Source organism: Procambarus clarkii, chromosome 43, assembly GCF_040958095.1.
Source record: "Procambarus clarkii isolate CNS0578487 chromosome 43, FALCON_Pclarkii_2.0, whole genome shotgun sequence".
Classification (NCBI taxonomy): Eukaryota; Metazoa; Arthropoda; class Malacostraca; order Decapoda; family Cambaridae; genus Procambarus; species Procambarus clarkii.
Window position 1 is genome coordinate 36,463,997 of NC_091192.1, and position 26,865 is coordinate 36,490,861.

Here is a 26,865-nt window from a genome sequence, read left to right on the forward strand (position 1 = left end):
TGGCTGAGAGCACGGTCGACGTATGCGTTAACAACACTCCTCTTGTACCTGTCAGGGCAGTCGCTGTTGGCATTTAGGCACATTCCTATGTTTGTTTCCTTTGTGTAGACTGCAGTGTGGAAACCTCCGCCCTTTTCCATGACTGTTACATCTAGAAAAGGCAGCTTCCCATCCTTTTCCGTCTCGTAAGTGAAACGAGAAAATTTCTGCTACGAGTGGAGAAATAGCAACATCGACCATAGTATCCGTACCCGCATTGAACAACACCTCGACATCCTCACAGACCAACATCACCTCAGCACTGAAACAAGGATTATCAAGAAACTAACAACATTATATGGAGGACCTATGGCAATTCCACGACCAAGAGATGGCTTCCTGAACCTTGCAGGAATTAACCTCACTGAGGACCAAGTCACTCTCCTAAATCTGGGCATAAACTGTCATGTTATGTCCAGACCGAGTGAAATGGCCCGGAAAGTAGAGTTGGAAATTCTGTTGGACGACATATTCGACCTCGAGACACAAAAGAAGGTCACAACCAAAGATACCTTACAAGCAGAACTTATTGCAGAAGGAGGAAAGAATCGAGGCAACTACAGAAGCACCATACTGTCCCCCGAGCTTAAAGCGGCAGCTAAAAGCCTTCGTGAGAACAAGGAGATAGTTGTCAGGAGAGGTGACAAGTCGCCAATATATGTCATTCTTAAAAAAGACGAATATCTGGCGAAAATGAACATCATACTCTCTGACCAAACTAAGTTCCAAAGGGTAACGAAGGACACTACAGCCGAATTAAAAGCAAAGGTCAACAAACTGATCGAAACTGTGAACGCCAAGAAATCCGGACTCCACCTGCCAAAGATCATTGGGGAATATAAACCTGGATATGCGTATGGAAATGTCAAGACGCACAAGCCTGGAAACCCACTTCGGCCAATCATTAGCCAGATACCCACACCCACGTACAGACTGGCGAAGTGACTCAACGGCCTGCTGACTCCTTATGTTCCTTGCGCCTTCAGCCTGAAGTCTCCAAAGGAATTTGTGGACTTACTGCGGGGCGCACGGGCCACAGGGATAAGAGCCTCGTTGGACGTAGAATCGCTGTTTACCAACGTACCTGTGGACGAGACAATCGGAATGATAGCCGACAGAGTGTATCGTGATCCAGCCTGTACTCCTCTTGACATGCCAGAAAGTATTCTGAGGAAACTACTCCAAGCTTGTACTAAAGAGGCACCCTTCTTGAGCCCGGATGGGCACATGTATAAGCAAGTAGATGGGGTCGCCATGGGTTCTCCCCTAGGTGTCCTGTTTGCAAACTTCTACATGGGTACCATCGAGCAAAAAGTCTTAGTCGACATGAACTTGAAACCGGCCATATACTGCAGGTATGTTGACGACATTTTTACACAGGTACCTGATGTCAGACATCTGCAGGAGCTGAAGGAGGCATTTGAGCAGAGTTCCGTGCTGCGTTTCACTTACGAGACGGAAAAGGATGGGAAGCTGCCTTTTCTAGATGTAACAGTCATGGAAAAGGGCGGAGGTTTCCACACTGCAGTCTACACAAAGGAAACAAACATAGGAATGTGCCTAAATGCCAACAGCGACTGCCCTGACAGGTACAAGAGGAGTGTTGTTAACGCATACGTCGACCGTGCTCTCAGCCACAGCTCAGAATGGAAGCAAGTCGACGAAGAACTCTGTAGGGTAAGGCAGGTCCTAGTCAATAACGGCTTCTCCAATGGTTTCATCGAAGACATCATAAGAAGGAAAGTGAAAAGCCATGCAACCTCCGAAGAGACAACTAACACAACACCTATACCCCCTATTAGACTATTTTACAGGAACTTCTTTTCCACAGCTCATAAAATAGAGGAAAGGGTCCTGAAAGATATTGTTAATAGAAACGTTATCCCTACAGACAAAAATCAGAGGATACAACTGACGATTTACTATAAAACCAGAAAAACGGCCAGCCTACTCATGAGAAACTCTCCAGACACAAAACAGAACGCTTTAAAAGAGACTAACGTCGTCTATGCCTTCAAATGCCCACTTGGGGACTGTAAGCTCCAAAAAACCCAGTATATAGGCAAGACAACAACATCTCTTTCTAGGCGTTTAACGATGCATAAACAACAGGGCTCCATTAAGGAACATATAATCTCTTCCCATAACCAAACCATCGCCAGAGAAATCCTAGTAAACAACACAGAAATCATCGATAGATACAGCGATAGCAGGCGGCTTGACGTTTGCGAGGCACTACACATCAAGAAGTCAACACCAGCAATCAACAGCCAATTATTGCACAACTATATTCTACCCACCTCAAGACTCCGCTCCAATATAGAAGCATCAAGAAATATGGACCAATAGGCTTTCTACAAACACTTCTATTCAATACCCATTGTTTCTGTTCTGTCTTGTGTTGATACTTTTAATACCCTATTAATATCCCCTAGTGTTCTGTCTTGTGTTAATGCCACATCACCCTTCCCACCTCACTCAAATGTAATGCCACATCACCCTTCCCACCTCACTCAAATGTAGATATAAAATCAGGGAAACGCAAGTTCTAATCAGTTGTGTATTTGTGAAGTCTTTGAAAATGTAATAAGTTTTACGAAACGCGCCCGTGTCGCGTCAGACTAGAAATAAAAATGAATTTTGGAGAAGTGATTTTTGATTTACCTCCAACAGTGAAGCGTAATGTACGAAAGATTGAGAAAATTTGTGTTAGAATTATTAATCTTACTTTTTCGGTCATATTTAATAATATATGTCTACAGGAAAGACTGCTACCAAAATATACTAATATATATATATATATATATATATATATATATATATATATATATATATATATATATATATATATATATATATATATATATATATATATATATATATATATATATATATATATATATGTATTATATACATATATATATGTCGTACCTAGAATCCAGAACACACTTCTCGGCCAACTATGCAAGGCCGGTTTGCCTAATAGGCCGAGTGTTTTTCTTTATTTTCAACCAAAAATTTCCAATTGCCCTGTTTAATTATTATCATTATATTATATTAAGAACATAAATTGTTGAGTTAGTTATGCTAGTTTAGGTTAGGTTAAGATAGGGAAGGCTAGGTTACGTTGGGTTAGTTAGGTTCGGTCATATATCTACGTTAGTTTTAACTGACATTAACAAAAAATGAACTCATACATAATGGAATGGATAGATTTATCATTTCATTAGAAAAAATAAGATAAAATATATAAATTCATGAAAACTTGGCTTATTAGGCAAACCGAGCCGCTTGCATAGTAAGCCAAATAGTGCATTCTGGATACATATTATATATATATATATATATATATATATATATATATATATATATATATATAATATGCCTATTTATACCCATCACTCGATCTGTAAAATGACCTTCTGAAGATGTATTTAATATACGAAAGTACTTAAGGAAATTTCCTGTTTCATTTTTCCTCCGTGGTCTGACATTGTCACATTCTTAATCACGTGTTTATTTTCGTGATATACACACATATATATATATATATATATATATATATATATTATATATATATATATATATATATATATATATATATATATATATATATATATATATATATATATATATATATATATATGTCGTACCTAGTAGCCAGAACGCACTTCTCGGCATAATATGCAAGGCCCGATTTGCCTAATAAGCCAAGTTTTCCTGAAATAATATATTTTCTCTACTTTTTTTCTTATGAAATGATAAAGCTACCCATTTCATTATGTATGAGGTCAATTTTTTGTTATTGAAGTTAAAATTGACGTAGATATATGACCGAACCTAACCAACCCTACCTAACCTAACCTAACCTATCTTTATAGGTAAGGTTAGGTTAGGTAGTCGAAAAACAATTAATTCATAAAAACTTGGCTTATTAGGCAAATCGGGCCTTGCATAGTAGGCTGAGAAGTGCGTTCTGGCTACTAGGTACGACATATGTCTATATATATGTATATATATATATATATATATATATATATATATATATATATATATATATATTAGTATATTTTGGTAGCAGGCTTTCCTGTAGACATATATTATTAAATATGATCGAAAAAGTAAGATTAATAATTCTAACACGAATTTTCTCAATCTCTCGTACATTTCTTTTCACTGTTGGTGGTAATTCAAAAATCAATTCTCCAAAATTTATTTTTATTTCTAGTCTGACGCGACACTTGAGCGCGTTTCGTAAAACTTATTACATTTTCAAAGACTTTAGTTTACACATACACAACTGAATAGAACTTACACATCTCCGATTTGTTTATATCTACATTTGAGTGAGGTGGATGGGGAGAGGTGGTTTTAATAGGGTATTAAATTCATCAACACAAGACAGAACACGAAACAATGGGTAATGAATGGAAGTGATTGTAGAAAGCCTATTGGTCCATATTTCTTGATGCTTCTATATTGGAGCGGAGTCTTGAGGTGGGTAGAATATAGTTGTGCATTAATTGGCTGTTGATTGCTGGTGTTGACTTCTTAATGTGTAGTGCCTCGCAAACGTCAAGCCGCCTGCTATCGCTGTATCTATCGATGATTTCTGTGTTGTTTACTAGGATTTCTCTGGCGATGGTTTGGTTGTGGGAAGAGATTATATGTTCCTTAATTTAGCCCTGTTGCTTATGCATCGTTAGACGCCTAGAAAGAGATGTTGTTGTCTTGCCTATATACTGGGTTTTTTGGAGCTTACAGTCCCCAAGAGGGCATTTGAAGGCATAGACGACGTTGGTCTCTTTTAAAGCGTTCTGCTTTGTGTCTGGAGAGTTTCTCATGAGTAGGCTGGCCGTTTTTCTGGTTTTATAGTAAATCGTCAGTTGTATCCTCTGATTTTTGTCTGTAGGGTTTTGCTTTGTCTGTTTGTTTTGTCTGTACGTTTCTATTAACAATATCTTTCAGGACCCTTTCCTCCGTTTTATGAGCTGTGGAAAAGAAGTTCCTGTAAAATAGTCTAATAGGGGGTATAGGTGTTGTGTTAGTTGTCTCTTCAGAGGTTGCATGGCGTTTCACTTTCCTTCTTATGATGTCTTCGACGAAACCATTGGAGAAGCCGTTGTTGACTAGGACCTGCCTTACCCTACAGAGTTCTTCGTCGACTTGCTTCCATTCTGAGCTGTGGCTGAGAGCACGGTCGACATATGCGTTAACAACACTCCTCTTGTACCTGTCTGGGCAGTCGCTGTTGGCATTTAGGCACATTCCTATGTTCGTTTCCTTAGTGTAGACTGCAGTGTGGAAACCTCCGCTCTTTTCCATGACTGTTACATCTAGAAAGGGCAGCTTCCCATCCTTTTCCATCTCGTAAGTGAAACGCAGCACGGAACTCTGCCTAGGTGTCCTGTTTGCAAACTTCTACATGGGTACCATCGAGCAAAAAGTCTTAGTCGACATGAACTTGAAACCGGCCATATACTGCAGGTATGTTGACGACATTTTTACACAGGTACCTGATGTCAGACATCTGCAGGAGCTGAAGGAGGCATTTGAGCAGAGTTCCGTGCTGCGTTTCACGTACGAAATGGAAAAGGATGGGAAGCTGCCCTTTCTAGATGTAACAGTCATGGAAAAGAGCGGAGGTTTCCACACTGCAGTGTACAGTGGCTGTAGATTGAATAGGTTTAGATTCAGGAAAGATCTGGGTAAATACTGGTTTAAGAACAGGGTTTCAGGTAATGAAGCAAATTACCGAGTAAGATAATAAACCTGGGATCGCTGGATTGTTTCAAGCGCAGGTTAGACATAGTGAGTGGGGTGGGGGGGGGGTGAGACACCCTTTCTTGGGAGGTAGGAGGCAGGTGCTCTCATTTGATATAGGAATGAGTTTGGTTGGCTATACACAGGAGCTGCCTCGTAGGGCCAGTAGCAGTTCTGCAGTTTCCTATTTACGGATTTTCAGCTTGTTCAGCAAGTCCGTGTAGAACACATCTCGAACTGTTGGTGTAAATTTCCCCCGCCTCAAATACTGAACTTGTGTATATTATTGTTGTGTTTCACAAGGTGCAGCTTCCCTGCCGGTGTTGTGTGTACTGTAGGTGAGGCCCGGTGCTCGTGCTTGGTCTTCTCAACCACTCCTAAATGTTCCCTTTTTGTTGTTGAATTTTATATATGTTGCTGATGTTGTCTGACTTTACATGTGCTTCTGTGGGGGGGGGGGGGGGGACTTTCACTCTGATGTTTACACCCAAGTCCTTGTGTGAGGTGTGTGGCTGTCTGCACCTTGGTCTCCACCCTCTCCCTCCCTCCCTACACACTCTCATTACTTTGTCTTTGCTGACTTTGAACTCTTAATACCTATTTTACGCAAATAGCTTGTTTGTGTTATGTTAATGCTGATTTAATTTATATATTGACCTTATGACCCATCCTGTCTTGATCTCATGACCCTATCCTGTCCTGACCTCATGACCCATCCTGTCTTGACCTTATGACCCATCCTGTCTTGACCTCATGACCCATCCTGTCTTGACCTCATGACCCATCCTGTCTTGACCTCATGACCCATCCTGTCCTGACCTTATGACCTATCCTGTCTTGTCCTTATGACCCATCCTGTCTTGACCTCATGACCCATCCTGTCTTGACCTCATGACCCATCCTGTCTTGACTTCATGACCCATCCTGTCTTGACCCCATGACCCCCATCCTGTCATGACCTCATGACCCCTCCTGTCTTGACCTCATGACCCCTCCTGTCTTGACCTCATGACCCCTCCTGTCTTGACCTCATGACCCCTCCTGTCTTGACCTCATGACCCCTCCTGTCTTGACCTCATGACCCCTCCTGTCTTGACCCCATGACCTTATGATTGACAGTCATGCAGAAGAACATAACTCTTTGTTTAATATACAGGAACAAGAAGGTCAAATGACACCGCCTCTTGCTATGTTGAGTCACATAATTATTAAGGATGGTAACAGAGTCCATTTCATGTGGTCTCCATCTCATGTTGGCGTCTGAATGCTATCATCATACTATCATGCAAGAGGAGCCACACATCTATGGATCATCCAATAAAATCAGCAGACTTCTAGATGTTACTACTGCTCGGCTTAGACTCGGTTACAAGTATCTCTGGGAATTCTCATTATCTGCTGATGTAGACCTGACCAAGTGTAAACTGTGTCAACAAAATTATTCGCACACCCTCCGTCACTATGTGATGGAGTGCGAAAAGATACGTGAATTTAGAGACAATTCTATAACGAATGTTCCAACGATGTGTAAATATTTCATTCAAAATGATCTGCTACCAGAAATTTTAGCTAAATATCCCCAGTTTGCTAACTGTAGGTAGTAACTAAGTGATTGTAACCTATCCACCGCTGCCCACTGGATGGGGGGCGGTGTGCAGGACAAACATATCAATTGTGACACTAGCTCTCCACATATGTCAGTTGCTTAATTTAGAACCTGTACTTGAGGTCGATCTCGAACCCATTGTTGATGTGACGACTTATATTGAATTTTGTAACTAGCTCATCAAGATTGTAACTTGCTTAGCTAAATGAATTGTGGGGTTCAGTCCCTGAGCCCATTATGTGCCTCTGTAACCCTTTCCACTACCGCCCACAAGATGGGTATGGGGTGCATAATAAATGAACTAAACTAACTATGGGTGAGACAAAGGGTGAGTCTCACCCTTTGTCTCTTCCCCTCCGGGGGGTGGGGGGGAAGATGGCAATGTTTCCGAACCTGATCACCGGGGGTTCGAGCCCCTGGTACTTCCTCAGGGCGTTGGTGGGGATTGGGGGGGTCTGGAGGAGTGGACGGGGGGGGGGGGGGGGGGGGCGGCGGATTTGTGGCCTCAGTTTGTCATAAACAAGTTTATTACCTTTTTTGAGTTTGACATGTCTAAGGTGACAGGTGGGGGGGGGGGGGGGGGAACTGGTCAGGGGTGAATGGTCAGTGGTGGGGGGGGGGACCTGGGGTAACTATGTTGGAGGTGACACCATGGACCCGGTGGCTGGGGGTCACACCATGGATCCGGTAGCTGGGCTCAGGGGTCACACCATTGACCCGGTGGCTGGGGTCACACCATGGACCCCGGTGGCTGGGGGTCACACCATAGACCCCGGTGGCTGGGGTCACACCATGTACCCGGTAGCTGGGGGTCACACCATGGACCCCGGTGGCTGGGGTCACACCATGTACCCGGTAGCTGGGGTCACACCATGTACCCGGTGGCTGGGGTCACACCATTGACCCGGTGGCTGGGGTCACACCATGGACCCCGGTGGCTGGGGTCACACCATGTACCCGGTAGCTGGGGTCACACCATGGACCCCGGTGGCTGGGGTCACACCATGTACCCGGTAGCTGGGGTCACACCATGGACCCCGGTGGCTGGGGTCACACCATGGATCCGGTAGCTGGGGTCAGGGGTCACACCATGGACCCGGTGGCTGGGGTCACACCATGGACCCGGTGGCTGGGGTCACACCATGGACCCCGGTGGCTGGGGTCACACCATGGATCCGGTAGCTGGGGTCAGGGGTCACACCATGGACCCGGTGGCTGGGGTCACACCATGGATCCGGTAGCTGGGGTCAGGGGTCACACCATGGACCCAGTGGCTGGGGTCACACCATGGATTTGGTAGCTGGGGTCAGGGGTCACACCATGGACATCTTCAAGAGAAAACTAGATAGTTTTCTTCAAGAAGTGCCGGGCCAACCAGGCTGTGGTGGGTATGTGGGCCTGCGGGCCGCTCCAAGCAACAGCCTGGTGGACCAAACTCTCACAAGTCAAGCCTGGCCTCGGGCCGGGCTTGGGGAGTGGAAGAACTCTCAGAACCCCATCAACCAGGTATGAAGCAGGGGTATCTACAAACACCCTGGCAGAAGTATCCAGCAACAAGCTAGCAGAACTTCTCAACAGACGGCCAGTACTGTCGTCTTGTAACTCCACTTGGACAATCCCGTGTACGTCGGTCCAAATCAATAACACGGCAACAAGTACAACAGAGAAAACACTGTCTTCTACCGACTGTGGCTGCTTGTCCTCGCTGGACCAAGTCAGGAGTTCCGGACTGCCCTGGGTGAATTGTTTTCTGGAGCTTACGAGACCCTCCTCATCCCATCTGTAGACATGAAAGTCATTAGCCAGACAGTAAGTCCTCAAGGATAACATAGGATGACAGCCTTTGATATCACCATCTCCCTCACCAGAGGGCATTGTCGTCGACTCACCTAAAAGATCTATGATCAGGAGCATTCCACAGATGGCGCTGACCTTGCCTCGCCTCCGCCAACAGATGGCATTGTCCTCCTCACATCTAAAAGAATCAGAGTTGGAGTGAATTTCCACAGATGGCGTTGCTATCGCCATACCTCACTCCACAGGTGGTGTTGATATCATCACAAGCCGTTATCCTTCCGGAGCTCAGTTGAAACTTGCTCCTAGACATTCATTTATTTCACGAGAATGTTCTTTGAAACAGATTAGTTATCATATAATTAACTATCATATAAGGAACCTGGTGAAACTGCAAGCAAGAGCTGTTATCCTACCTCAGTTGACAACTACTCCTGTAGTCGACACATTTATTTCAAGAGTCTGTTATATGCATCATTAGCAATAAACTTTATTAATCTCTTAAGTACAATCACAACCATTATAATAACCAGTCATAACATTAAGTTAACATTAAGGTAACATTAAGTAACATTAAGGTAACATTAAGGTAACATTAAGGTAACATTAAGTAACATATAACCAGTCATAACATTAAGTAATAATCATAATTATCTCTGTCTCTCTCTCTCTCGTCATCATTAATTATTGTCAACAAGATAAGTAACTTGGCAGATTACAAGAACTTTGAAGCAAAAATACTCTCGTCAATGTAAGAATTTAATTGGGGTGTGTGATGGGTGTTGGAGACACTTGGCACCACCACCACCACCACCGGCCTGGGAGCTCACATTAACTCAACTGATTATGGCCGCGATTTGCAGGAGTTGGTGGTGGGATGAGAAGGAGGAGGAGGACGACGACAAGGAGAAGTGGAACAAGAATGGATAAAGGGGTAACATGAGGACAGGTGAAGAGCGTGGGTGCTGTGTGATTTGTCACACACACACACACACACACACACACATCTATCTGCCTAGCGAGCAAGGCAAAGACTCAACCCAAACTGCTGCATATAGCCACATCAGGAGGAAAACAACAGTGAAGGAACAGATAATGAAACTGAGGATTGGGGCAGAAAGATTCATTACAAACGACAAGGAAGTGTACAAGGACCTCTATAAGAAATTCCAGGAAGTCTTCACCTCAGAGCAAGGTGAAGTCCCAGAGATAAGGAAGGGAACACCAACCCAGACACCACTAGAGGAGATTGTGATTACCAGTGGGGAGGTGAGGAAGCATCTGCTAGATTTGGACGTGCCAAAGGCTACAGGCCTGGATGGAATCTCACCATGAATTCTAAAGGAAGGAGCAGAAGCTCTGTGCCTGCCACTCTCCATGGTGTACAACAAATCATTGTTAACAGATGAACTGCCAAAAATTTGGAAGACTGCCAATGTAGTCCCAATATACAAGAAGGGTGATAGGCAGGAGGCACTGAACTACAGGTCAGTGTCCCTAACTTGCATACCATGCAAGATGACAGAGAAGATTGTGCAAAAAAAGCTAGTGGAACATCTGGAGCGAAGGAACTTTGTAACACAACATCAACATGGGTTCAGGGATGGCAAATCATGCCTAACAGGTTTAATTGAGTTCTATGACCAGGCAACAAAAATCAGGCAAGAGAGAGAGCGGTGGGCAGACTGCATATTTCTGAACTGCCAAAAAGGTTTTGACACAGTACCACATAAGAGACTAGTGCACAAACTGGAGATGCAGGCAGGAGTGAAAGGGAAGGTACTCCACTGGATAAGAGAATACCTAAGCAACAGGACACAGCGAGTCACCGTGAGGGGTGAGGTCTCGGAGTGGCGGGGAGTCAACAGATGAGTCCCACAGGGATCAGTCCTTGGACCTATGCTGTTTCTGATATACGTAAATGATCTCCCAGAAGGAATTGACTCGTTCCTCTCGATGTTTGTTGATGATGCAAAAATTATGAGGAGGATCAAGACAGAGGAGGATAGTATGAGGCTACAAGATGACCTAGACAAACTGAAGGAATGGTCCGACAAATGGCTACTAAAGTTCAACCCAGGTAAATGTAAGGTAATGAAACTAGGAGGAGGAACTAGGAGGCCAGTCACTGGATACCGAATGGGAGATTAAGTCCTTCACGAAACTGACAGAGAGAAAGATCTAGGAGTTAATATCACGCCAAACCTGTCACCTGAAGCCCACATCAAAAGAATAACAACAGCGGAATATGCAAGGCTGCTAACATCAGAACAGCCTTCAGAAACCTGTGTAAGGAATCCTTCAGAACCTTGTATACCACATATGTAAGACCAATCCTGGAGTATGCAGCCCGTATCTAGTCAAACACAAGACGAATTTGGGAAAAGTTCAGAGGTATGCCACTAGACTAGTCCCAGAACTAAGAGGCATGAGTTATGAGGACAGACTTGGTGAACTGCACCTCACGTTGCTGGAAGACAGAAGAGCTAGGGGAAACATGATCACCACATACAAAATTCTCAGGGGAATTGACAGGGTAGATAAGGATGGATTATTTAACACGGGTGGTACACGCACAAGGGGACACAGGTGGAAGCTGAGTACCCAAATGAACCCAGAGACATTAGAAAGAACTTTTTCAGTGTCAGAGTAGCTAGTAAATGGAATGCACTAGGCAGAGATGTGGTGGAGGCTGACTCCATACACAGTTTCAAATGTAGATATGACAGAGCCCAGTAGGCTCAGGAATCTGTACATCAGTTGATTGACGGTCGAGAGGCGGGACCCATGAGCCAAAGCTCAACCCCCGCAACCACAACTAGGTGAGTATAACTAGGTGATTACACACACACACACTCACACACACACACCTGAGTGCCCAAATGAGCCACAGAGATATTAGAAAGAACTTTTTATGTGTCAGAGTGGTTGACAAATGGAATGCATTAGGAAGTGATGTGGTGGAGGCTGACTCCATACACAGTTTCAAGTGTAGATATGATAGAGCCCAATAGGCTCAGGAATCTGTACACCTGTTGATTGACGGTTGAGAGGCGGGACCAAAGAGCTAGAGCTTAACCCCCGCAAACACAAATAGGTGAGTACAACTAGGTGAGTACACACACACACACACACAGGGAGGGAGGGAGCCGGTGACCGAGCGGACAGCACGCTGGACACGTGATCCTGTGGTCCCGGGTTAGATCCCAGACGCCGGCGAGAAACGATGGGCAGAGTTTCTTTCACCCTATGGCCCTGTTACCTAGCAGTATAGGTAACAGGGCCATAGGGCCGTGACAGCTGACTAACTCCCAGGTACTTATAGGTACCTGGGAGTTAGTCAGCTGTCACGGGCTGCTTCCTGGGGTGTGTGTGTGTGATGTGTGGAAAAAATAGGTAGTAGTAGTAGAAACAGTTGATTGACAGTTGGAGAGGCAGGCCGAAAGACCAGTGCTCAACCCCCACAAGCACAACTAGGTGAATACACACACACACACATGCATCCCATCTGGACCAAAGGCGGTTGGTCCAGATGGGATCTCACCATGGGTACTGAAAGAGTGTGCAGAGGCACTTTGCTTGCCACTCTCCATAGTGTATAGTAAATCACTAGAGACGGGAGACCTACCAGAAATATGGAAGACGGCGAATGTGGTCCCAATATTCAAAAAGGGCGACAGACAAGAGGCACTGAACTACAGGCCAGTGTCCTTGACTTGTATACCATGCAAGGTGATGGAGAAGATCGTGAGAAAAAACCTGGTAACACATCTGGAGAGAAGGGACTTCGTGACAAATCGCCAACATGGATTCAGGGAGGGTAAATCTTGCCTTACAGGCTTGATAGAATTCTACGATCAGGTGACACAGATTAAGCAAGAAAGAGAGGGCTGGGCGGACTGCATTTTCTTGGATTGTCGGAAAGCCTTTGACACAGTACCGCATAAGAGGCTGGTACATAAGCTGGAGAGACAGGCAGGTGTAGCTGGTAAGGTGCTCCAGTGGATAAGGGAGTATCTAAGCAATAGGAAGCAGAGAGTTACGGTGAGGGGTGAGACCTCCGATTGGCGTGAAGTCACCAGTGGAGTCCCACAGGGCTCTGTACTCGGTCCTATCTTGTTTCTGATATATGTAAATGATCTCCCGGAGGGTATCGATTCATTTCTCTCAATGTTTGCGGACGATGCTAAAATTATGAGAAGGATTAAAACAGAAGAGGACTGTTTGAGGCTTCAAGAAGACCTAGACAAGCTGAAGGAATGGTCGAACAAATGGTTGTTAGAGTTTAACCCAACCAAATGTAATGTAATGAAGATAGGTGTAGGGAGCAGGAGGCCAGATACAAGGTATCATCTGGGAGAGGAAATTCTTCAGGAGTCAGAGAAGGAAAAAGACTTGGGGGTTGATATTACGCCAGACCTGTCTCCTGCAGCACATATCAAGCGGATAACATCAGCGGCATATGCCAGGCTGGCCAACATACGAACGGCATTCAGAAACTTGTGTAAAGAATCATTCAGAACTTTGTATACCACATATGTCAGGCCAATCCTGGAGTATGCAGCCCCAGCATGGAGTCCATATCTAGTCAAGGATAAGACTAAACTGGAAAAGGTTCAAAGGTTTGCCACCAGACTAGTACCCGAGCTGAGAGGTATGAGCTACGAGGAGAGACTACGGGAATTAAACCTCACTTCGCTGGAAGACAGAAGAGTTAGGGGGGACATGATCACCACATTCAAGATTCTGAAGGGGATTGATAGGGTAGATAAAGACAGTCTATTTAACACAAGGGGAACACGCACAAGGGGACACAGGTGGAAACTGAGTGCCCAAATGAGCCACAGAGATATTAGAAAGAACTTTTTTAGTGTCAGAGTGGTTGACAAATGGAATGCATTAGGGGGTGATGTGGTGGAGGCTCACTCCATACACAGTTTCAAGTGTAGATATGACAGAGCCCGATAGGCTCAGGAATCTGTACACCTGTTGATTGACGGTTGAGAGGCGGGACCAAAGAGCCAGAGCTCAACCCCCGCAAACACAACTAGGTGAGTACAACTAGGTGAGTACACACACACACACACACACACACACACATACACACACACACACACACACACACACACATACGCACACACACACAGCAACTTGTTGATTGACGGTTGAGAGGTGGGACCAAAGAGCCAGAGCTCAACCCCCGCAAGCACAATTTGGTGAGTACAGACACACACACGCACACAAAAAAGAGGTATATGTTCAGAGGGACATGACCAGAGACGAGATAGTAAGGGCAGCAGATGCAAGGAAAAGGCACAAGGAGAGGGAAGGGAGCCAGGGAACCTCAGCCTCCAACCCAGCAATCCCAGAGGGGAGTTGGGAACCCCAATCCAGCAACTCAGGAACCCCAGGGGGGAATGCAACACCCCAGCCCATCAAGGAACCAGCATGTCAAGGAACCCACAGTGAGAGGCAATGATGAACCAGCTAGACTCGACTTTATATTCACCCTGAATGAGTCAGAAATAAGGGAAGTCAAAGTTGAAGCCCCCATAGGAATGAGTGACCACAGTGTACTGACCTTTGAGTACTTGGTGGAGGTAGGGATAACCTATTCAAGGATGGGAGTGGAGGGGAAAAGACTGAATTACCGAAGAGGAAAATATGACGAGATGAGGAACTTCCTCAGGGGAATACCATGGGAAACAGAACTTAGAGACAAGAATGTGCAGGTCATGATGGATTTTGTCACCCAAAAGTGCCAGGAAGCTACAGACAGGTTTATCCCCGTCCAAAAGGAGAAAAACGAAAAACAACAGAAAAACCCATGGTTCAACCAGGAATGTAAGGTAGCGAAACAACTGAGTAAAAGAACATGGAGAAACTACAGAAATAACAGAACACCGGAGAGCAGGGAGAGATACCAGAGGGCCAGAAATGAGTACATCAGAGTGAGGAGGGAAGCAGAGAGACAGTTTGAAAATGACATAGAGAGTAAGGCCAAGACCCAACCAAAGCTGCTCCACAGCCATATCAGGAGGAAAACAGCAGTGAAGGAACAAGTGATGAAGCTGAGAAAAGGGAAGAACAGATACACAGAGAATGACAAGGAGGTGTGTGAAGAACTCAACAAGAGATTCCAGGAGATCTTCACAATAGAACAAGGAGAAGCCCCTGCACTAAATGAGGAGGAGGCAAACCAAGCAACTTTGGAGGAATTTGACCTCACCAGTGATGAGGTCAAAAGGTGTCTGCTGGAGCTGGATGTGACAAAGGCTGTTGGGCCTAACAGAATCTCACCATGGATACTAAAGGAAGGTGCAGAAGCACTAAGTGTGCCACTCTCTATGGTATATAACAGATCACTGGAAACAGGAGACTTACCAGAAAGTTGGAAGACAGCTAACGTAGTCCCAATACACAAGAAGGGTGACAGGTGTCGGAAAACCCGACACCATTTAATAATATTACATACAATAGGCAGATAATATTGCTGCTGTATTGTATACACAAGTTAACCCATAGAAAATGTAGCTTATAGTAGAATTTTCCGTCAATAGAAAAGGGGATATCATTGCCACATAGTACTATAAATTCACCAGCTATTCTGTTGGGAATTATTCTTAAATACAGTAGTCATTGGACTTATTACATCATAAAAACATCTCATTTGAATTAACTTAATTATCAGTATCATAATAAAGTAAATGTGACCCTTCTCACTTACTGACATCTGGACAATGAGAACCAGAAGCGTCAGTAGTGAAGGGAGTTCAGCCATTGTTAAGACCAGAGGCGCTGGGGAGCAAATTCAGCTCCTATAATTCTCTTGGATGAATTGTTATGGAGATCAAATTAGTGCTCTACCATCATCAACATGCAGTCAACATAAACAAGGGAAGTGTCTTACCGAAACCCGTTTATCTAATCGTTTCTGGCCAGTTAATGTTAGGTAGATATAGGGTGATCCGGTTAGCACGAGAAAGAGCCTCTAAATACAGGTAATTAAGCCTTGGTCCTTATCTTAAATATTATAAATGTTTCATATGATATAGTTGTCATATATTAGGACTCCGGCTTTACAGCCCTTTGACAGGAACAAGAAGAGGGAGCAAGAACATCTTGGTACATCAGTTACTTGGGTGCTGGAAGCTAGCCTCTCACGAGGATAATTTGGTGTCTACATCCCAGTTATACCTGGTGGACTAAGCCTGCTGTACAATAAGATAAGGCACCTCCTCAATTTATATACTAATATATGTAGTTTAATACTGTAGTTTGATTGGCTGCATATATATAAATTTAATATAAACCCCCCTAATGTGTAAGGGTCGATTTGTGAGAAATATTGCAGAAATACAGTCCACTTAACATCGTACCAATTGCTATCGAAATATTTAAATTAAGGTAAATATAACTTCTATATAAATTCATATAAATTAAATAAATATAAATCTCACAGGTCGGTTCCCACAACAGACAAGAGGCACTGAACTATAGGCCAGTTTCCCTAACTTTCCCTAACAAGCAGAGAGAAGCAGAGCAGGCAACCCGAGGCCTGGCACATGGGTGCAGTTGTTCTGGTCAACTGGGACACGTGATAACACTGAGGGCTGTCACAAGATTACCAGTCCTGGGTGATTACCAGTTCTGGGTGATTAGTGAGCACCTCCTTCGTCCCGTGTAGGATGCTGACACCTTATCTTACTGCCTTGAGTGTATCCACACCCAACATGGCCACAACATGGAAGCTGTTGGGGAAAACTCACTCGTGGCATTTATTTATTTAGAAATTTATATTATATGTTGTTGAATATGACCGAAAAGGTAAAATTAATAATTCTAACACGAATTTTCTCAATATTTCTTATGTTTTTCTTCACTGTCGGTGGTAATGGAAATATCAATTCTCCAAAATTCATTTTTATTAATGGTCTGATGCCTAGAAGCGTTTCGTAAGGGCCTCTTACATTTTCAAAAACTTGTTTTCACTTAACTCTACACTTATGATACAGTTGATACACTTTGTATGATTCATTGGACCTACATCTTGCTTTTTATTCATTTTGGGTAAGGTGACACAAAGGTTTAAGGTGAGGTGAGTACATGAGAATGGAAGTAACTGCAGAGGGCCTATTGGCCCATACGGTGCCTTGAAGTGGGTAGAATATAGTTGTGTATTAATTGACTGTTGATTGCTGGTGTTGACTTTTTGATGTGTAGTGCCTCGCTGATGTCGAGCTGTCTGCTATCGCTGTACCTATCGATGATTTCTGTGTTGTTTGTTAAGACTTCTCTGGTGATGCTATGGTTGTGAGAAGAGATTATATGTTCCTTGATGGAGCCCTGTTGTTTATGCATTGTTAGTCGCCTGGAAAGAGACGTTGTTGTCTAGCCTATATACTGAGTTCTTTGGGACTTACAGTCCCCAAATGGGCATTTAAAGGCATAGACGACATTGGTTTCCTTCAAAGCGTTCTGCTTGGTGTCTGGGAAGTTTTTCATGAGTTGATTGGCCGTTTTTTTGGTTTATAATAAATAATCAATTGTACTTTCTGATTTTTGTATGTAGGGATAACGTTCCTATCAACAATATCTTTCTTTACCCTTTCCTCCATTTTATGAGCAGTCAAAAAGAAATTCCTGTAAAATAGTCTAATAGGGGGTACAAGTGTTGTGTTGATTGACTCTTCAGAGGTTGCATGGCGTTTCACCTTTCTTTTTATGATGTCTTCAACGAAACCATTGGAGAAGCCGTTGTTGACTAGGACCAGCCTTACCCTGCAGAATTCTTCATCGACTTCCTTCCATCCTGAGCTGTGGCTGAGAGCACGGTCGACGTAAGCATTGACAACACTCCTCTTGTACCTGTCTGGGCAGTCACTGTTGGCATTGAGGCACATTCCTATGTTTCCTTAGTGTAGAGTGAAGTGTGGAAGCCTCCGCTCCTTTCCGTGACTGTTACAGCCAGAAAGGGCAGCTTCCCATTGTTCTCCATCTCGTAAGTGAAACTCAACACAGAATTTTGCTCAAATGCCTCCTTCAGCTGCTGCAGACATCTGGCATCAGGTACCTGCGTATAAATGTCGTCAACATACCTGCAGTATATGGCGGGTTTCAAGTCCATGTCAACTAAGACCCTCTGCTCGATGGTGCCCATGTAGAAGTTCGCAAACAGGAAACCTAGGGGAGAACCCATGGCGACCCCATCTACTTGCTTATGCATGTGCCCATCCGGGCTCAAGAAGGGTGCCTCTTTAGTGCAGGCTTGGTGTAGTTTTCTCAGTATGTTTTCTGGCATGACAAGAGGAGTGCAAGCCAGGTCACGATACACTGTCTGCTATCATCCCGATTGTTTCATCCACAAGTACGTTGGTGAATAGTGACTCTACATCCAATGAGGCTCTAATCCCCGTGGCCCGTGCTTCGCGCAGTAAGTCGACAAATTCCTTGGGAGACATCAGGCTGAAAGCACAGGGTACGTAAGGAGTCAGCACCCCATTGAGTCACTTAGCCAGTCTGTATGTGGGTGTGGGTATCTGGCTGATGATTGGCCGAAGTGGGTTTCCAGGCTTGTGGGTCTTGACATTTCCATAGGCATATGCAGGTTTGTATTCCCCAACAACATTTGTCAGATGGAGTCCGTATTTCTTGGCGTTCACAGTTTCGATCAATCTGTTTATCTTCATTTTCAATTCGGCTGTAGTGTCCTTTGTTACCCTTTGGAATTTAGTTTGGTCAGAGAGTATGAGGTTCATTTTTGCTAGATATTCGTCTTTTTAAAGAATAACGTATACTGGAGACTCGTGACCTCTCCTGACGACTATCTCCTTGTTCTCAAAAAGGCTCTTAGCTGCCACTTTGAGTTCGGGGGACAGTATGGTGCTTCTGTAGTTACCTCGAATATTTCCTTCTTCTGCAATAAGTTCTGCTTGCAAGGTGTCTTTAGTGGTAACCTTTTTTTGCGTCTCGAGGTCGCATATATCGTCCAATAGAATCTCCAACTCCCCTTACAAGGCCATCTCACTTGGTATTGACAAGGGTTATATTATATATAAATTGTCTATCACTCGAAATTATTTAAATTATTGCTTGATAGACATTTACTACAATGTTACTAGGTGTTAAGACTTGTTACGGACCCGAGTCCAGCGTCATAGCACGGAGCAGTGACGACAACGCCATCTGTGGGTCTGCTCCCAAAACCCCTTCCAAATGGACAGCGCCATCTAGTGAGGACGGGATATACCGGCCACAGGTGCTGGATTCCCGTCTTAATCAGCTCGTAACATAGCCGCTGCTGACCTCTGGTGAGGTGGCGCTTAGACAGTAACGCCATCTATGGAGTGGATAGGTGGACGTTTGTGTCTAAGCCTGTAAGTGAGATGCCCTAGAGCGTCCCTAGTACTGATGACGTGTCTGATTACAGAGTCGACCTGGGACTGCTGTATTGGACGGTGGGGCAGTCTACCCAAGGCAGCCGTAGTCTCTCCACGAGTTTGCTCTGAGGAAGCTGTGAGTCACCCCCAGACGGGCACTGTTGAGTGTGTTAGCCTGCCTGTGATGTGGCAGTACCAGGAATCGTCTTATCTGGGGGCTGGCTGATGGAAGAGACTAGCCACTGTGGTGCGGAGAGAGAAGAGTGATCTGCGGAATCACCCGAGGCTCCTGCCTAGGGCTCGCAACCCTAGTATCGATCGTGGAGTGGCCTACACAGCAGAGCTGATTGGAACCTGCCAGCTACAGGCTGGATTTGTGGTTGAAGGCCTCCACGACGATACACCCAGTGGGACTGTGATTTGGCTGGACTGTGGCCGGGGTAGATTCGCAGAGAGAATCAGAGGATTCATCGTGGGCCACGAAGAAGAGAACCAGGGCTAATCATCTTGAGCACCGTGGAGCATCCTGTGTCTTCAGAGGAAGACTAATTTGTATATAATAAGTGTAGTTATAGCAACCCTGTGTGACTGTGTTATATATATTTATGGTGGCGGTAGAAATATATATATAAAGCAGTGCATTTGAATCCCTTCCCCTTTAATTTAACTTGCGTTACGGAACACACCCCTTGAAAGCCACTACTAACTTGGGGCCGGATACCCAAACTCAAATAACATCAGAGAAGAACCCGGTTGCGACCCAACAGGGCCGTAACAAGACTACTTATGTTAGTAAATACTGCTGAAGCCTTATCTGATAAGAAGGCTTCACTATTAATAGTGTGGAGTAAGTGGGTAACCAGCCAGTCACGAGGTCTCTTAGCCTTGAGTGATTCCACATTCACTTCTCAATTCACCTGCCGACGAGATTACACAGTAATACTTGTTGCACATGAATTATTTCGTTAACATGTATATTATAATATTCTGAAATAAAGAGTTGAAATATTGCTCCCCCTTAAGTTTGATGTTTATAGTACTGATAATTGAATTGTTTCACGGGAAAGTCTTTTCTAATGTTTACATTCCAAAGACTGATGTATTAAAAAGAATTCCTCCTATTATTAGCTGGTGAATTTAATAGCAACGTGGCGATGATATCCCCGTTTTCTTCAAGAGGAAAATTCCACTGGAGCCTTGTTTTCTACGAATAATTAAAACACTATTTCTACGGTTAATTTGTAAGTTCAAAACAGCAGCAATATTAACAACATATTGTATTGCAAGTTAGTAATGGTGTCGGTTTTTCCGACAGAAAAATAACACGGCCACAGCATGGAAGCAGCATGGGCACAACATGGAAGCAACATGGGTACAACACGGAAGCAGCATGGAAGCAACATGGATACAACATGGAAGCAACATAGGCAAAACAGGGAAGCAACAAGGGTACAAGAAGGAAGCAACATGGAAGAAACATGGGTACAACAAGGAAGCAACACGGGTATAACAAGGAAGCAGCATGGATACAGCATGGAAGCAACATGGGCACCACAAGGAATCAGCATGGAGACAATAAGGAAGCAACATGGATACAACATGGACGCAACATAGGCACAACAAAGAAGCAACATGGATACAACATGGAAGCAACATGGATACAACATGGAAGCAACATAGATACAACATGGAAGCAACAAGAAAGCAATATGGGCACAACAAGAAAGCAACATGGGCATAACAAGGAAGCAACATGTGTCGGAAAATCCGACACCATTTAATAATATCATACAGACAGATAATATTGCTGTGTTGTATAAACAAGTTAACCCATAGAAAATGTAACTTGTAGTGGAATTTCTGTCTATAGAAAACGGGATATCATTACCACATACTATTATAAATTCACCACCTATTATGGTGGGAATTATTCTTAAATACATTAGTCTTTGGACTTTACCATCATAAAAACATCTCATATAAATTAACTTAATTATCAGAATTAAAATAGAGTAAATGTGACCCTTCTATCACTTACTGTCATCTGGACAATGTATGCCAGTAGAGTGAGTGAGGAGGGGTGGTCAGCCATTGTTGTTGTCACCTCCGAGACGCGTGGAGCAAATTCGGCTCCTATCATATCTGGACAATGTCGGCCAGTAGCGTCAGTAGTATGGAGTGTCAGCCATTGTTATTGTACTTAGACCACAGAGGCTCACGGGAGCAAATACGGCTCCTGTTAATTTTACTTGGACGAAGTGTTATGGAAACCAAAGGTGTACCATCATCAACACGCTGTCAACAAATACAAGTTAAGTGTTCTGCCGAAACCCATTTATCTATCATTTGTGGCCATTAATGTCATTAGATAGGGTGACCGGTTAGATCATGAGATCGCCTCATTCTAAAGGTAATTAAGCCTAGGTCTTTATGGTTCCTTGTACAGTGTTTTCTCTGATATAGCTGTCATATATTAGGATTCTGGCTTCATAGCTAGCGCCCTTTTGACAGGTCAAGACGAGGAAGCATGCTTTGTGTGCCAGTTACTGGGTGATGGAAGCTACCTCAAAAAGGATAATTTGGTGTCTACATCCTGGTTATACCTGGTGGACTAAGGCCTGCTGTACAATAAGATAAGGAACCTCTTCAATGTGTGTAGTCTAATACTGTAGTTTGATTGGCTGCATATATATAAATTTGATATAAACCCCCCCTAATGTGTAGAGGATCGATTTGTGAGATTATTGTAGAAATACAGTCCACTTATCATCATACAAATTCCTATCGAAGTATATAAATTAATGTAAATATAAATTCTATATAAATTCATATAAATTAAATAAATATAAATCTCACAGGTCGGTTCCCACATTATTTGGTCCTTCGAACCGGATTATTTGATCCTTTGAACCCACATTTGGTCATCTTAGTACCGGATGAACCAGTTAACCAGTGGATTCATTAAATATACTAGAGCAGTGCGATTTATACAAAGCCAGCAGTCAAAGACGGCAGCATAGCCTCGAGGGAGCTCAGGAGCCTCCCTCAGCCCAGTTAAGCCTTAGTCAGCGGTTTCATGCACACCCACAGATTTGGTGGCGTGTTATTCCGTGAAATGACAGCGCTAATATTGAAGCCAGCCAAATTAGTGGCTGGGTCTTCGCGAGATTGTTCACAGATTTCGTGGTGTTAAATTTCGCGAGAGATTATCCACGAATTTTGTGGAGTTTATTTCGCGAGGTCACTAATAATATTTAATACTTCTAGATAATATTAGAAGTTTCTTAGAGGCTAATTTAGAGGCTATTATCAATAATTGTGTATATTATTTCTCCAAAATAGAGAATTATTTAATATATTGCACTAGTGATCACAATATAATATTTACCAATTGCCAACCCACAGCAGGGTAGGATATTACCATTGACTAGTTGAACTATTTATTGTTCATCCTAGTCCCATTATTACCATAGTCTAGTTGTACTATATTGGACAACCTAGCACCATTAATTAATGGTGCAGACCCTATTTTGGGTGTAAATTTTATCAACTCGAGTTGAGTTGTATATATAATAATTTACTTATGATCATTACACCTTTGAGTGATTAATTAGTGTCTATACCATCCTAGGGTGATACAGAAGAGCTAACCTAAAGGTACTTCCATGACACTGGCTTATCACTCAGATCATTAGTGTGTATGATTGTATATATATATAATGTGTATTAATTTTAAGTGCTAACCTCTAGTAGAGGTAGGATTATAGCCTAGTGAGTGCAGAATTTTACCCTAGGCTACCATCAGTACTTGTTCAGTATTATGAGCAGCCCAAGTACAAGCCCCACAAGGCTTCACCAACTAGCCAGTATGGATAATGCAGGGAGAATGAGAAGAACACTTGCAGGTCTTAAAGGCCACTTAACAAGACAGATCAAGAAATGTGAAGATTTGTCACAACAATCTCCAGTTGATTATGCTGACCTGGAAAGCTGTTATCAAGCAGCTGCAGGTAAATTTGAGCAAATCAAATGCCAAATAGCTCTCCTTGTGGGGACAGACTACTACCATCAATTCATCGGTAGCCCTACTAAATATCAGGGCATAACCATGTTAAACTCTGCAGGAGGTAAATTACTCTCAGGCCCAGTATCAAGCCTGAGGAGACCTATGCCTGCAGATAAACAATACTAGTAGAAATCTAAATTTGTCAGCTGATTATACTTCTCCAGTAGCATTATACTAAGGAGATTACAGCTGACTATACCAACAGAGGTTGATGTTAGTATCATCATTTAAAGCTGAAGATGAGTTCATGAGGCCTCAGTGGCAAATCAGTGAACAGTAGCCTAAACAGCTACAAGTCACTGCGACCAATGTCACTGAACCCACTGCAGTCTCAGAACCATACTTTATTTTAATGATGAGCTATTCAATCTTCTGAATCAATTAACTAAATTAAACCCCAATAAATCTGATGACTGATTTGATACATTTATTATTTAATCAAGATGTATTCCATGGGCCTCAGTGTTTATATATCAGTGACCAGTTACCTGAACAAACTTCAAGTTATATCTAATGTCACTGATCTCACTGCAGTCCCTGAATCATACTTGACTGTAGTACTTGATCACATTCAGTCTTCTGGGTTAAATAATATGTAATTAGGCTTGAACTTTAGCCTTTCAAGAGTTAACAGGGAAATGAAATCGCATTAGACTTCTAACCCCTGCAACTCTAGTACGGGACATCCGTCCTGTACGAACAGACGCACAAATGTGTGATTACTAACTACTAACATCAAATTAATCTAATAATTCGAAGGAGGAGTATCGGTGTTCGTCTGTTCTAAATAGGACTTCGACCCGTGAGCAGCCCTCGGGGAATTATGTCGGAAAATCCGACACCATTTAATAATATCATACAGACAGATAATATTGCTGTGTTGTATAAACAAGTTAACCCATAGAAAATGTAACTTGTAGTGGAATTTCTGTCTATAGAAAACGGGATATCATTACCACATACTATTATAAATTCACCACCTATTATGGTGGGAATTATTCTTAAATACATTAGTCTTTGGACTTTACCATCATAAAAACATCTCATATAAATTAACTTAATTATCAGAATTAAAATAGAGTAAATGTGACCCTTCTATCACTTACTGTCATCTGGACAATGTAGGCCAGTAGAGTGAGTGAGGAGGGGTGGTCAGCCATTGTTGTTGTCACCTCCGAGACGCGTGGAGCAAATTCGGCTCCTATCATATCTGGACAATGTCGGCCAGTAGCGTCAGTAGTATGGAGTGTCAGCCATTGTTATTGTACTTAGACCACAGAGGCTCACGGGAGCAAATACGGCTCCTGTTAATTTTACTTGGACGAAGTGTTATGGAAACCAAAGGTGTACCATCATCAACACGCTGTCAACAAATACAAGTTAAGCGTTCTGCCGAAACCCCTTTATCTATCATTTGTGGCCATTAATGTCATTAGATAGGGTGGGCCGGTTAGATCACGAGATCGCCTCATACTAAAGGTAATTAAGCCTAGGTCTTTATGGTTCCTTGTACAGTGTTTTCTCTGATATAGCTGTCATATATTAGGATTCTGGCTTCATAGCTAGCGCCCTTTTGACAGGTCAAGACGAGGAAGCATGCTTTGTGTGCCAGTTACTGGGTGATGGAAGCTACCTCAAAAAGGATAATTTGGTGTCTACATCCTGGTTATACCTGGTGGACTAAGGCCTGCTGTACAATAAGATAAGGAACCTCTTCAATGTGTGTAGTCTAATACTGTAGTTTGATTGGCTGCATATATATAAATTTAATATAAACCTCCCCTAATGTGTAGAGGATCGACTTGTGAGATTATTGTAGAAATACAGTTCACTTATCATCATACAAATTGCTATCGAAGTATATAAATTAATGTAAATATGAATTCTATATAAATTCATATAAATTAAATAAATATAAATCTCACAGGTCGGTTCCCACAACATGGGTTCAAGAAGGAAGCAACATGGGCACAACAAGGAAGCAACATGGGGCACAACAAGGAAGCAACATGGGCACAACAAGGAAGCAACATGGGGCACAACAAGGAAGCAACATGGGGCACAACAAGGAAGCAACATGGGGCACAACAAGGAAGCAACATGGGCACAACAAGGAAGCAACATGGGGCACAACAAGGAAGCAACATGGGCACAACAAGGAAGCAACATAAACACAACAAGGAAGCAACATGGGGCACAACAAGGAAGCAACATGGGCACAACAAGGAAGCAACATGGGGCACAACAAGGAAGCAACATGGGCACAACAAGGAAGCAACATGGGGCACAACAAGGAAGCAACATGGGCACAACAAGGAAGCAACATGGGGCACAACAAGGAAGCAACATGGGCACAACAAGGAAGCAACATGGGCACAACAAGGAAGCAACATGGGCACAACAAGGAAGCAACATGGGCACAACAAGGAAGCAACATGGGGCACAACAAGGAAGCAACATGGGCACAACAAGGAAGCAACATGGGGCACAACAAGGAAGCAACATGGGCACAACAAGGAAGCAACATAAACACAACAAGGAAGCAACATGGGCACAACAAGGAAGCAACATGGGGCACAACAAGGAAGCAACATGGGCACAACAAGGAAGCAACATGGGCACAACAAGGAAGCAACATGGGCACAACAAGGAAGCAACATGGGGCACAACAAGGAAGCAACATGGGCACAACAAGGAAGCAACATGGGGCACAACAAGGAAGCAACATGGGCACAACAAGGAAGCAACATGGGCACAACAAGGAAGCAACATGGGCACAACAAGGAAGCAACATGGGCACAACAAGGAAGCAACATGGGGCACAACAAGGAAGCAACATGGGCACAACAAGGAAGCAACATAAACACAACAAGGAAGCAACATGGGCACAACAAGGAAGCAACATGGGCACAACAAGGAAGCAACATGGGGCACAACAAGGAAGCAACATGGGCACAACAAGGAAGCAACATGGGGCACAACAAGGAAGCAACATGGGCACAACAAGGAAGCAACATGGGTTCAACTCATTAAGGAGAGACAAACAGAAGGGGACTTGATAACGATACAGACATGATTATAAGTGAAGTTGACAAAGTGAACAGTGTGCCCAGTGTGTTGTAAGTAAATGGAACGAATAAGAGGAAGTTGCTTAAGCTCAATAGGTATATTGAATTAGTTTATATATATATATATATATATATATATATATATATATA